We start from the raw sequence: 13,798 nt of genomic DNA, 5'->3' as shown, positions 1-13,798 counted from the left end.
GTAGATGAAGTTTACTACACTTTTATCAAGAAATGTAGAGTCTGCAGGTGATCTTAAGAAAGTAATCTCATCGCTTTGTAACTTTTTCTCGTCTCAGCTGTTTTCTTTAGTTCTCAAACCTGTTAAAGTGTTGACCGAAGAATAATCCTGTCGTAAGGAAACAAGGAAACAGTGGTCATACTGTTAGCTCTCCAGGACTGTATTACCAACCAGAAGGGTTGTACAAAAATATGGAAACACCGCAAGAAATGGATGAACATAAACGCAAATGCTAGACTAACCTGAAGGTTGTGCTCTTGTATGTGACCACGAACGTCAGCTGTGCAATATCCGCAATTCGTTTCAATTGTCAGTCGTGGTTAGAAGAGTGTTCTTTGTAGTTGTGAGTGCATTACATCAGAGCTAAGTGTCTATGGACGTCGGCAAATTGTTGGAGCTGTTATGGTGGGTGCTTCCGTAATCGAGGCAGCCGAAGTGTTTGGTGTTTCAAGAGGCTGCGCATCGAAGATTTTCACCGTATACAGGATAACGGAAAAACAGCATCCGCTAAATCCCAGTTCGGGTTAAAGTGTGTGTTGATTGATCTTGAGAGACGGTAGCTTAAGAGGACTGTGACGAAAACTATGAGAACGACAGCCGCAAAAGTCACTGCTAAACTGAATGTCGCACTTGCGAATCCTGTCAGCACGAAATCAACACGAAGGGATGACCTTAACTAGAGAATGGTACTGCTAGTAGAATTCGGAAACCAACTATGAGTAATGCAAATACTTTTAACAGGTACATTTGGTGTCGAAGTCATAAAACCTGAATCATGCAAGAAAATCATTAGTCTTGTTTGACAATGTTTCAAACTTCGCGCCGAGATTACGTTCCAAGAGAGAAACATGCCCGTGATGATCTGGTCATATAGTGGTATTTCATGGGCCACATGGTCGCTCGGTAAGGTCACATTACCGCATGGATTTTTGTGTGACCATTATGACTGAACAGGTCCGTCACATGGTAATATGTTTGTTCCTTAATGACGATGGTTTGTTCCAAGATGACTGGACTCCTGTCCACATAGATCACATCGTCCAGGACTGGTTTTCTGAGCACAAGGATGAATTGTCTCGTCTCCCGTGGACATCATAGGCACAAGATCTAAATATTATTGAGCCTTTGTGATTTACTTTGGAGAAAGGAGGTGCGATCGCTCTTCACCGACATCGTTACCTGAACTTGCCACTGTGTAGCAGGAAAAATTGTACAAATTCCGAGACAACTGGAAGCTGTTTTGAATGCCAACGCTTTTCCTACACCATGTTAGGCGTGGTAACGCTTTTTTGGTGTGTCCATATTTTTGTCCAACCTCTGCAGCTACAGAGGAAGAGAACGAGCAGAGAACCGAGAAAACTCTTATCCATAGCTCTGAAATCCTGTAGTCGATTAGAAAAATACTCGAAATAACAGAAAGAAAAATCGGTATGGCACTGGAAAGCAGTTAATTTTTCAGGAAAGCTAAAGTTTCCAGAGAATAACTTCTACATCTACATCTACATTTATACTCCGCAAGCCACCCAACGGTGTGTGGCGGATGGCACTTTACGTGCCACTGTCATTACCTCCCTTTTCTGTTCCAGTCGCGTATGGCTCGCGGGAAGAACGACTGTCTGAAAGCCTCCGTGCGCGCTCGACTCTCTCTAACTTTACATTCGTGATCTCCTTAGGAGGTATGATTAGGAGGAAGCAATATATTCGATACCTCATCCAGAAACGCACCCTCTCGAAACCTGGCGAGTAAGCTACACCGCGATGCAGAGCGCCTCTCTTGCAGAGTCTGCCACTTGAGTTTGCTAAACATCTCCGTAATGCTATCACGGTTACCAAATAACCATGTGACGAAATGCGCCGCTCTTCTTTGGATCTTCTCTATCTCCTCCGTCAACCCGATCTGGTACGGATCCCACACTGATGAGCAATACTCAAGTATAGGTCGAACGAGTGTTTTGTAAGCCACCTCCTTTGTTGATGGACTACATTTTATAAGCACTCTCCCAATGAATCTCAACCTGGTACCCGCCTCACCAACAATTAATTTTATATGATTATTCCACTTCAAATCGTTCCGCACGCATACTTCCAGATATTTTACAGAAGTAACTGCTACCAGTGTTTGTTCCGCTATCATATAATAAAGGATCCTTCCTTCTATGTATTCGCAATACATTACATTTGTCTATGTTAAGGGTCAGTTTCCACTCCCTGCACCAAGTGCCTATCCGCTGCAGATCTTCCTGCATTTCGCTACAATTTTCTAATGCTGCAACTTCTCTGTATCCTACAGCATCATCCGCGAAAAGCCGCTTGGAACTTCCGATACTATCTACTAGGTCATTTATATATATTGTGAAAAGCAATGGTCCCATAACACTCCCCTGTGGCACGCCAGGGGTTACTTTAACGTCTGTAGACGTCTCTCCATTGATAACAACATGCTGTGTTCTGTTTGCTAAAAACTCTTCAATCCAGCCACACAGCTGGTCTGATATTCCGTAGGCTCTTACTTTGTTTATCAGGCGACAGTGCGGAACTGTATCGAACGCCTTCCGGAAGTCAAGGAAAGTAGCATCTACCTGGGAGCCTGTATCTAATATTTTCTGGGTCTCATGAACAAATAAAGCGAGTTGGGTCTCACACGATCGCTGTTTCCGGAATCCATGTTGATTCCTACAGAGTAGATTCTGGGTTTCCAAAAACAACATGATACTCGAGCACAAAACATGTTCTAAAATTCTACAACAGATCGACGTCAGAGATATAGGTCTATAGTTTTGCGCATCTGCTCGACGACTCTTCTTGAAGACTGGGACTACCTGTGCTCTTCTCCAATCATTTGGAACCTTCCGTTCTTCTAGAGACTTGCGGTACACGGCTGTTAGAACGGGGGCAAGTTCTTCCGCGTACTCTGTGTAGAATCGAATTGGTATCCCGTCAGGTCCAGTGGACTTTCCTCTGTTGAGTGATTCCAGTTCCTTTTCTATTCCTTGGACACTTATTTCGATGTCAGCCAATTTTTTCGCTTGTGCGAGGATTTAGAGAAGGAACTGCAGTGCGGTCTTCCTCTGTGAAACAGCTTTGGAAAAAGGTGTTTAGTATTTCAGCTTTACGCGTGACATCCTCTGTTTCAATGCCATCATCATCCCGGAGTGTCTGGATATGCTGTTTCGAGCCACTTACTGATTTAACGTAAGACCAGAACTTCCTAGGATTTTCTGTCAAGTCGGTACATAGAATTTTACTTTCGAATTCACTGAACGCTTCACGCATAGCCTTCCTTACGCTAACTTTGACATCGTTTAGCTTCTGTTTGTCTGAGAGTTTTTGGCTGCGTTTACACTTGTAGTGAAGCTCTATTTGCTTTCGCAGTAGTTTCCTAACTTTGTTGTTGAACCACGGTGGGTTTTTCCCGTCCCTCACAGTTTTACTCGGCACGTACCTGTCTAAAACGCATTTTACGATTGCCTTGAACTTTTTCTATAAACACTCAACATTGTCAGTGTCGGAACAGAAATTTTCGTTTTGGTCTGTTAGGTAGTCTGAAATCTGCCTTCTATTACTGTTGCTAAACAGATAAACCTTCCTCCCTTTTTTTATATTCCTATTAACTTCCATATTCAGGGATGCTGCACCGGCCTTAAGATCACTGATTCCCTGTTCTGCACTTACAGAGTCGAAAAGTTCGGGTCTGTTTGTTATCAGTAGGTCCGAGATGTTATCTCCACGAGTCGGTTCTCTGTTTAATTGCTCGAGGCAACTTTCGGATAGTGCACTCAGTATAATGTCACTCGATGCTCTGTCCCTACCACCCGTCCTAAACATCTGAGTGTCCCAGTCTATATCTGGTAAATTGAAATCTCCACCTAACACTATAACATGGTAAGAAAATTTATGTGAAATGTATTCCAAATTTTCTCTCAGTTGTTCTGCCACTAATGCTGCTGAGTCGGGAGGTCACGCCTCTCTCATAATAATGGAAAGAATTTAAGTGGTATTTAATCACTAGTTACATAGATGACAGCGGAAGTTTTAATGAGACCAGAAAGCCTGCTTTGATGTGACCGAACTTGTATGCGTAATTAACAGTACGTGGAAAAAGCGCCATTTATTGAGCAATGGACGTTAATGCATGATGATGATGATGGTGGTTAACAGTTTATGAAGAATACTGAGGCATGCAGGCACGTAGATATGAAAATGTTACAAATACTTATATCGGCTGAGGATTACAGTAGTCCGAAAGATTTGTAGAGATCATGACTAGTACCATAAAAACTAATAAAGATGTTAAAAATAGGAACGAAAGAATGACGGAATCAAACAAGTATATAAATGAGAAATTCAGCTAACCAATTGGGGGTAGCTGTCTTCTAGTTTGTTGTATCCTGTTTAACGATGGCAACGGGAGCCACACAACGTGGCTTTGACTCCAAGAGACGCCGGAAACATTGGGGAGCCATCGTGATCCAAGACAGCTAACTTTATACCACTACTTACGATAATCACTAGCTGTTAGGCCGACTGCGAGCATGTTACAAAAATAGTAGTAGAGATGTCCTGATCTCGACTGTGATGAGACGACATGGAATGCCATAAACCTGCCCATGGAATGTTAATTAAGTTATATAACACATTTCTGAAGTGACGATTAGCGCCTTGGTTTACTGAAAGTACAAATCATGTGAGTTCGCCTGTGAAACATATCATACATTGTCGACATACTCCCCCCCTCCTCCTCTTCCCCCAGGCCCCACTGCGGTGTACCAATGTACACTAAGATACATCAGCCCAGAAAGACAACGGCCAATGGGGGCATTCTCGCAGGCGTGCTATGACATGTGACCTGCTGTGAATAAAGATGCTCGTTTCTGTACTCCATAGGGAGGAGGTTGCTAAAGGCGATATGGCTGGTCACCAGTTGTCGTTTCCCACAATGAATCGGTGGGTGAATTGTAGTAATGGGATCCCTCTGTCGGCTTTTATGACCTGCAGAAAAGAACGGTGAACCACGATACTTAAATATTTTATGGAGGCATCCTTCTTGCATTAAAACTTCTCGGTGTTCAAATCAAATGGTTCAAATGTCTCTGAGCACTATGGGGCCTAACATCTGAGGTCATCAGTCCCTTTGAACTTAGAACTACTTAAACCTAACTAACCTGGAGACATCACACACATCCATGCCTGAGGCAGGATTCAAACCAGCGACCGTAGAGGTGTTGCGGTTCCAGACTGAAGCGCCTAGAACCGCTCGGCCACTCGGGCCGGCCAAACCATATGAATTCGGAGTTAAAACTCAACCTTTCGAAGATTATCTTTTCATCATTAGATAACTGTCTGCTGGGAGCGAAGTCTGTTTCCTTTAAGTGACGTTCAAGCTTGCCATTGACCGGATGACGTCACTTGGAATTTCAGCCGAGTAGTATTAGTCCTAGTTGTTTTGTAATGTTACGCTGGAATGCTAATCATTGGCATTACCAAGCATGCAGTACACTCCATACCTACCTGATGACCGTTGCATGCCATTTCCACTATGTTGCCATTTTAATGACCAACAGTGTACTTCTCTTGGGATGGGGAAAATAAATAAAAATTAAGCAACTGAGAGAACATTTTTAAATATATATCATATACTGAATTTAAGCAGCATCCGTGTTCAAATAATATGAAAAATATTTTCGCCTAAAACGGTATTATAGTATCTTATGCGTCGTTGGGAAGAGTAAAGTGCAAGCTCGCACGAGTGGACGAAGAAATAGGTGCCACGATAATTTTCTTCATGCAGAGTGCCACAACCGTAAATTTTTTGAAGGACATTATAGTGGTTCCACCTTGACAGTTGCTTAATTAACATGTATTTACTTTATTACGTTTCGCACGATTGGCCAGTTTCAGTCTTACAGGCTGTACTAAAGTGCTACAGATGCGAAGAATACGTAAGGCTGGAACTGGTCAACCGTGCGAAGCGTAATAAAGTAAATACTTGTTAATTAAGCAAGAGCCGAGTTAGAACTATTACAATGCCTTTCAGAAAGATGTCATTTTAAAAGACGTCGTGGATCCGTTATTAGCATCTGAGTTTCTCTGGGATTTGAAGACTTAACGATAAAAGAAGGCATAAGGCACAGACGAAATTTCTTCGAAGTTACTAAAATCAATTGACTATTTAATTCCGTGAATAGACTCTGTGAGACAAGAGACATACAGTCGCACTTTCGTAAGAGTATCATCCACGCAGTCCAAAAGACAGTGAAGGAACATAAATGAATGAACAATCAGGTTTAAAGTTCATGCCCCGAAATTGTTGTCAAGAACGAATGAATGGAATTAGTAGCTAAAGATCTGTTATATGACGTTCTGTTTGGTTTTAGGAAACGTAAAGGCAGCAGAGGGACAGTTTTTGACGTTGTGGTTGATAATGCAAGCGAGACTCAAGAAAAATCAAGACCCATTCGCATGATTCATCGATCAGGAAAAAGTATTCGACAATGTAAATGGTGCGAGATTTTCGAAATTTTCAAGAAACTTAATGTGCGCTGCAGGGAAAGATGGAGAATACGCAGTATCTATAAGAACCAAGAGAGAATATTAAGAGTCAAGACCAAGAACAAAGCGCAGGGGTTAACAAGGGTGTAAGACAGGGATGCAGTCTTTCGCCTCTGCTGTTCAATCTCTACGCCGAGGAAGGAATGAGGGAAATAAAAGATAAGTTCAAGAGTGGGATTAAAGTTCAGTGTGAAACGATAGCAGTGGTAAGATTCGCGGATAACATTGCTGTCCTGAATGAAAGTGAAAAGGAATTACGGAAACTGCTGAATGTAATTAGCAGCTTAATGAGTACAGAATATGGACTGAGTGCAAATAATAAAATAAAAAAAACCGAAAGTAATGCGAACTAGCTAAAATGAGAACAAAGAGGAGCTTAGCATCAGAATTGGTGATCATGAAGTAGATAAAGTTAAGCAATTCTGCTACCTAGGCACCAACATAATCCATTACGGTTGCCGCAAGGAGGACATATAAAGCAGACTAGCACTGGCAGAAAGGGCATTTCTGGCCAAGAAAAGTTTTCTAGTATCAAATATAGCCCTTGTTTTTAGGGAGAGATTTTTGGGAATGTTCGTTTGGAGCATAGCATTGTATGGTAGTGAAACATGTATTTTGGGAGAACCGGATATGAAGAGAATAGAAGTATTTGAGATGTGATGCTACAGTAGAATGTTGATAATTAGTTGGACTGATAAGGTATGAGGGGTCTCCTGTAAATTGGTGACGAAAGAAAATGTGGAAAACACTGACAAGAAGAAGAGAGTGGATGATAGGACATCTGTTAAGATATCGGGAAACAACTCCCATGGTACTACAGGGAGCTGTAGAGTGTAAAAACTGTAGAGGAAGACAGAGATTTGTATACATACAGCAAATAATTGAGGACATACAGTGCAAGTGATACTCTGAGATGAAGGGGAAAAGGTTGGCAGAGGAGAGAAATTTGTGGCAGGCCGCATCAAAAAAGTCAGAAGACTAATGATTCAAAAAATAAAAAAGGAGGAAAAGAGACTTGTGAAAAAAGAGCCAAGAGTAAAATTCGAACATAAGGAATGAACTGGTCGAATTCGAAAGGGTATAAGACAAGGTGAGAGGTGGAATGCTACTCTCTCACATTAACAACGTTGTTAGTCACATTGGCGTTCATATCTTACTTCTAGGTGTTCCTCAGTACAACATTTGGTGTGTTTGGTTTATGACATTTTACGTAGGGAAGTAGTTGGCAGAATGTTCTTATAACTGCGTGTGTAACCTGCAGAGAACCTGTACCCAAGGATCCGTAGTGGAGGCAACAGGGAACATGGGGAGAGATGAACTGGATGCTATAAATGCTGATGCAGCGACCTGGCTGTGTCAGTGATTCTGGGAAGCAGCACTCAGTGAATCATACCTGCAGATATCCGCTTAGAGTCATACAAAAGGGTGTCGGTTCACAAAACATTTTACCTGGGCCAGGCGGCAGTTCAATGTGAATGCAGCCAATTGGTGGAAAGTGGGTGGAGGAAGCCACTTAAGAAAGACTTCTGTAAATTGAGCTTTTGTGCAAACGGTGGGAAGTTCATGAAACTCCATGTAATCTCATCTTAGGTGCTGGGACAATACGAACAGAGCGGCTGGTGTTTATGTTTGGTGAAGGCAAGACTGTAGCCCACCTTCCTTCCCACCCACAAACAACCGACCACCCTCTCCCTGATGCCAGGAAGTTTAGTGAGCAGTAAAAACATATATTTCAAGGGCATGATAGTCTCGGAAGCTTAGAAGCCTTCTTTCAGAAATTGGAAACGGTCAGCCCACAAACATTAGATCTCTCCGTAAATGAGGGACTGTGGTCCCGTCTAGGTGACTGTCTTTACTGAAACATATCCATGCCTACTGTGGTCAGCACACAAACATTAGATCTCTCCGTAAATGAGGGACAGTGGTCCCGTCTAGGTGACTGTCTTTACTGAAACATATCCATGCCTACTGTGAGAACGACAGCTACCACATCTAAAATCTCATTTTCTTCAGACAAGAGAGATGAGGAGTGGCTAGCTGGCTTCTCTCAGGATATGCAAAGTGGAGGCTTGCTCCCCCAGCGTGGAACACTGATGTCTGGACTGGCTACTAGGCCAACAGAGCAGTCAAGAGAAGAGATTCAACGAATAGAGAATAGTTCGATTGTTTTGTGCAATTTGGGGGGGGGGTTCATTTTTCCTAATTTGGCTCTTGTACTGCGGCTTGGTGGAAAGTTCATTTGATTCTTTGCCTTCCTGATCTTCTGGTTCTTCACTGATAGAGAATTTCAGGTCTTTCCGTAGCGGGTGAGACTTAACCGTCTGTGTCTTGTGGTGGACTAAGAGCCAGTGGCAGTTTCCAGCTGTTCCGACAGTGGAACTGCATATCATCTCTGACACTTTATATGTCCCGACGGTGAACTTACTCGTCCTGAGTCTGCCGTCTGACGTTTGACAATTCTAGCATGCGCCCTCGCGCCTGTAGGTCAAATTGCTTTGACCAGACCGGCTAGCGGGTGCACCTCACGCTGAAATTTGCACGGATTTCAGGGCTCTGTTTCCCGCGTTCTGATAATCAGAACACCAGACTGCGTAGTTTGTAAATTTTTGTGGATGTGCCAGAACATAACAGCTGCTGCAGCGCACCGCTCCTCGCCCAAGGCGTGCCGTTTTCTGCTTCCGCCTGAATCAAGGCGAAACGGTAAAATACTACTGCACTGGCGTACGCTTCCTAAATGATATTCACAGCTCCCTGTTCTTAGGTGAACCATAGTTGGTGGTATACTTGGTCATAGTTGATTCCATTTGAATAGAGTTGCGCCTCACTGTGGATTTATGTAAAAAAAGTCAAACTGCATTGTAAAACGGATTAATTCACGGGAAACTTTCTGTAGCTTCCACCCCAAAGTACGCTTTGTCTATCAAACGCCATTCCTTTTATGATTTGCGTTTGTCATTTTTTTGTAAGAATGATCAGCTAGTTGTAGTTACAAAAGGATTAATAAAATTTTTCATTACTTTGTAAACTTAAATATGCCACTGTTCTCATTCGTACTCCGTCCATTATTCACTATTTTTATTTTATTGTGGTGGTACATGGGTACACCAGCAGTTTGAGGTTCAATCTTATTAAATTGGTTGATCTGAGTTCTTAAAGTGACCACTGGTATAGGCAACGAAAGTTTAAAGAGTAAATTCATTAATTCACGTATAAAAATTAAGAGTGTAGCTCTCTATTTGAAGGTTATTGAGAAGATAACAGTTTTTTTATGTAAAAACAATAATATTTAACGTCACTCAGACATATATTTATGATTAAAGCAAGCAACAGCTTGCAAGGGATGCAGTCTTTCACCCTTAGTGTAGTCTATACCTTGAAGAAGCTGTGATGGAAATACACTCCTGGAAATGGAAAAAAGAACACATTGACACCGGTGTGTCAGACCCACCATACTTGCTCTGGACACTGCGAGAGGACTGTACAAGCAATGATCACACGCACGGCACAGCGGACACACCAGGAACCGCGGTGTTGGCCGTCGAATGGCGCTAGCTGCGCAGCATTTGTGCACCGCCGCCGTCAGTGTCAGCCAGTTTGCCGTGGCATACGGAGCTCCATCGCAGTCTTTAACACTGGTAGCATGCCGCGACAGCGTGGACGTGAACCGTATGTGCAGTTGACGGACTTTGAGCGAGGGCGTATAGTGGGCATGCGGGAGGCCGGGTGGACGTACCGCCGAATTGCTCAACACGTGGGGCGTGAGGCCTCCACAGTACATCGATGTTGTCGCCAGTGGTCGGCGGAAGGTGCACGTGCCCGTCGACCTGGGACCGGACCGCAGCGACGCACGGATGCACGCCAAGACCGTAGGATCCTACGCAGAGCCGTAGGGGACCGCAGCGCCACTTCCCAGCAAATTAGGGACACTGTTGCTCCTGGGGTATCGGCGAGGACCATTCGCAACCGTCTCCATGAAGCTGGGCTACGGTCCCGCACACCGTTAGGCCGTCTTCCGCTCACGACCCAACATCGTGCAGCCCGCCTCCAGTGGTGTCGCGACAGGCGTGAATGGAGGGACGAATGGAGACGTGTCGTCTTCAGCGATGAGAGTCGCTTCTGCCTTGGTGCCAATGATGGTCGTATGCGTGTTTGGCGCCGTGCAGGTGAGCGCCACAATCAGGACTGCATACGACCGAGGCACACAGGGCCAACACCCGGCATCATGGTGTGGGGAGCGATCTCCTACACTGGCCGTACACCACTGGTGATCGTCGAGGGGACACTGAATAGTGCACGGTACATCCAAACCGTCATCGAACCCATCGTTCTACCATTCCTAGACCGGCAAGGGAACTTGCTGTTCCAACGGGACAATGCACGTCCGCATGTATCCCGTGCCACCCAACGTGCTCTAGAAGGTGTAAGTCAACTACCCTGGCCAGCAAGATCTCCGGATCTGTCCCCCATTGAGCATGTTTGGGACTGGATGAAGCGTCGTCTCACGCGGTCTGCACGTCCAGCACGAACGCTGGTCCAACTGAGGCGCCAGGTGGAAATGGCATGGCAAGCCGTTCCACAGGACTACATCCAGCATCTCTACGATCGTCTCCATGGGAGAATAGCAGCCTGCATTGCTGTGAAAGGTGGATATACACTGTACTAGTGCCGACATTGTGCATGCTCTGTTGCCTGTGTCTATGTGCCTGTGGTTCTGTCAGTGTGATCATGTGATGTATCTGACCCCAGCAATGTGTCAATAAAGTTTCCCCTTCCTGGGACAATGAATTCACGGTGTTCTTATTTCAATTTCCAGGAGTGTAGAAGGAATAACCAGCAGTGGGTTAAAATTCAGAATGATTAAATATCAATGATAACCTGGTAGCATTGCTATCGTCAGTGAAAGTGAGGAACAATTACAGGACCTATGAAAGTAAAAAGTAGTCTCTGTAGAATAGCACTATGGTAAATAAAGGCGAAAGAAATGAGAGAGTAGTTGGAACGAGATTAGAAATTAGCATTCAAATGGCAAATATTAAGCAGACGACGTCAACGGCTTCTGCTATCTTGGAAGCAAAATGACGTATAACGGACGAAGCAAGGAAGCTATCAGAAGCAGACGAGGTGAACAGATCATTCCTGGTCTAAGAAAGTCCTCTAGTATCAAACGTCAGCCTTTATTTGTGGAAGAAAGTTCTGAAAATAACGTTTGAAGCACAACTTTGTATCCAGGTGAATCATGAACTGTGGAAAGACGGTAAAGAAGAGGATCGAAGATTTAAATTTGTCGTTGTATAGAGCTAATAAGTAATGGGAAGGTTCCCCATAGAGTTGGCGAATTGTATTTCATAAAGCTGTAGAGGGTTAAAAGTATAGAGCAAGAGAAAGACCTTTTTTTCATATGGTTTTTCATCAGTCTTATGATTGGTTTTATGTGGCCCGGGACGACTTCCTATCAGAGTAGCACTACAGCATATGCCCTCAATTATTTGCTGAATGTATTAAGATCTCTGTCTTCCCCTGTAGTTTTTACGCTCTATAGCTCCGTCTAGAGCCATGGAAGTTATTCCTTGATGCTTTAAAAGGTGTATTATTATTCTGTCTCTCTTCATTGTCAAAGTTTTCCACATTCCTCGTTGATACCGCGGAGAACCTCATTTCTTCTCTTGTCAGTCGACTTAATTTTCAACATTCTTCTGTAACAGCTCACCTCAAGCGCTTTGATCCCCTTCTTAAGCGCTTTTCCCACACGTTGGAACACATAAAACATGTAGTTGTGGACTTTGGGCGCATACCCTGCTCCGAGATGAGGAAGTTGTCAGGAATTCTTGGAGACAAGGAATTCGTGAGGGGCTGCATCAAATGAATCAGATGACACAAAAGTAAGTAAATAATTAGATAAAGTGATCTATGATTTGAAGTCGAGTTGCTGATATTTGACGGCAACAGGAACTCCGGTTGTTGTTAATGTCAATTAAATAAAATGTCGACAAGAAAACGTGTATTACTGTTCATAGACCTTTCCTAGGCAACAGAATCTCCAATTCGTGTTTACATTAAAAAGTATTGTTAGACATGAACAATGATGACATTTTACTTCATTTAATTTTAATAATGTTATGATTTCTTTACACTCGTAGCATTACCAAAATGTCATCTCGCTTCGAACGTTATATTATAAACAAAATTTACTCCCTTTTATGCAACTAATCATTGAGCTGTGCAATTAATTAGCGTTCAGCGTAAATTAACATCATCTCATATATTAAACAGTCATTATTTTGTCATTTTGGCTTATAATTCGCTTCAAATTTGAACTGTGGATTCATGAAAAACAGATATAAAAGGGACTGCTTCAGACGAAGTTAGCAGCTTAAATTTTTGAGACGCGATGTGTGTTAGGCATGTTACTTGTGTGGCTTTCAGTAGGTACGTGTAGTGGAAGTAATAAGTTGCCATTGCCGATTTCAGCCATAGTGTCACTGTCAGAAAATGCCAGTCGTGCCGTCTGTTTTTTTGTTTTGAAGCGATACATAAATACTCATAAGGGACAATCAGTCAGTTTCAGTTAGAAGATTGTGCAGTCCAGAATCGGTATGGTATTCGCCTTGAGCACTGAGCAATCGTCCCATCGATGCACATGGTTAAATATACCTGTTTGGCAAAACACCGCGTCCTCTTGCGTGAAGAAGTCCGTAACTGGCTGCTGCACATACCCGTCCGACAGGAATCGTCGACCTATCAGGGCCTATTGTTAAGGGAGAGAAGGTCAGATAATCACGTGGGGAGAGATCAGGAATAGAGGGTGGGTGCTCGAGTGTCTCCAAAATGTGTGTGATATCTTATGGGATTTAACGGCTAAGGTCATCAGTCCCTAAACTTACACACTACTTAACCTATATTATCCTGAGGACAAACACACACCCATGCCCGAAGAAGGACTCGAACCTCCGCTGGGACCAGCCGCACAGTCCATGACTGCAGAGCCTTAGACCGCTCGGCGAGAGTGTCTCCCACTTGAGTTGTAACTTCTGCGTTACAACATTTGAGATATGGGGACGTGCGATCGTGGAGCATCAGCACCGCTCATCACTGTTTCCCTTCCGCAACGGTTGTTTTCGACATACATGCTGCTCCATACACACTCCTCATTCTCCGATGGGTATCTACCAGTGTTCGTCCTTCGGCAGCCAAGAAAATAATAATAGCATGT

The sequence above is a fragment of the Schistocerca nitens genome, chromosome 5 (genome assembly GCF_023898315.1).
Source record: "Schistocerca nitens isolate TAMUIC-IGC-003100 chromosome 5, iqSchNite1.1, whole genome shotgun sequence".
NCBI classification, from domain to species: domain Eukaryota; kingdom Metazoa; phylum Arthropoda; class Insecta; order Orthoptera; family Acrididae; genus Schistocerca; species Schistocerca nitens.
The sequence above is the reverse complement of the archived record's forward strand: the minus strand, read 5'-3'. Positions refer to the sequence as shown.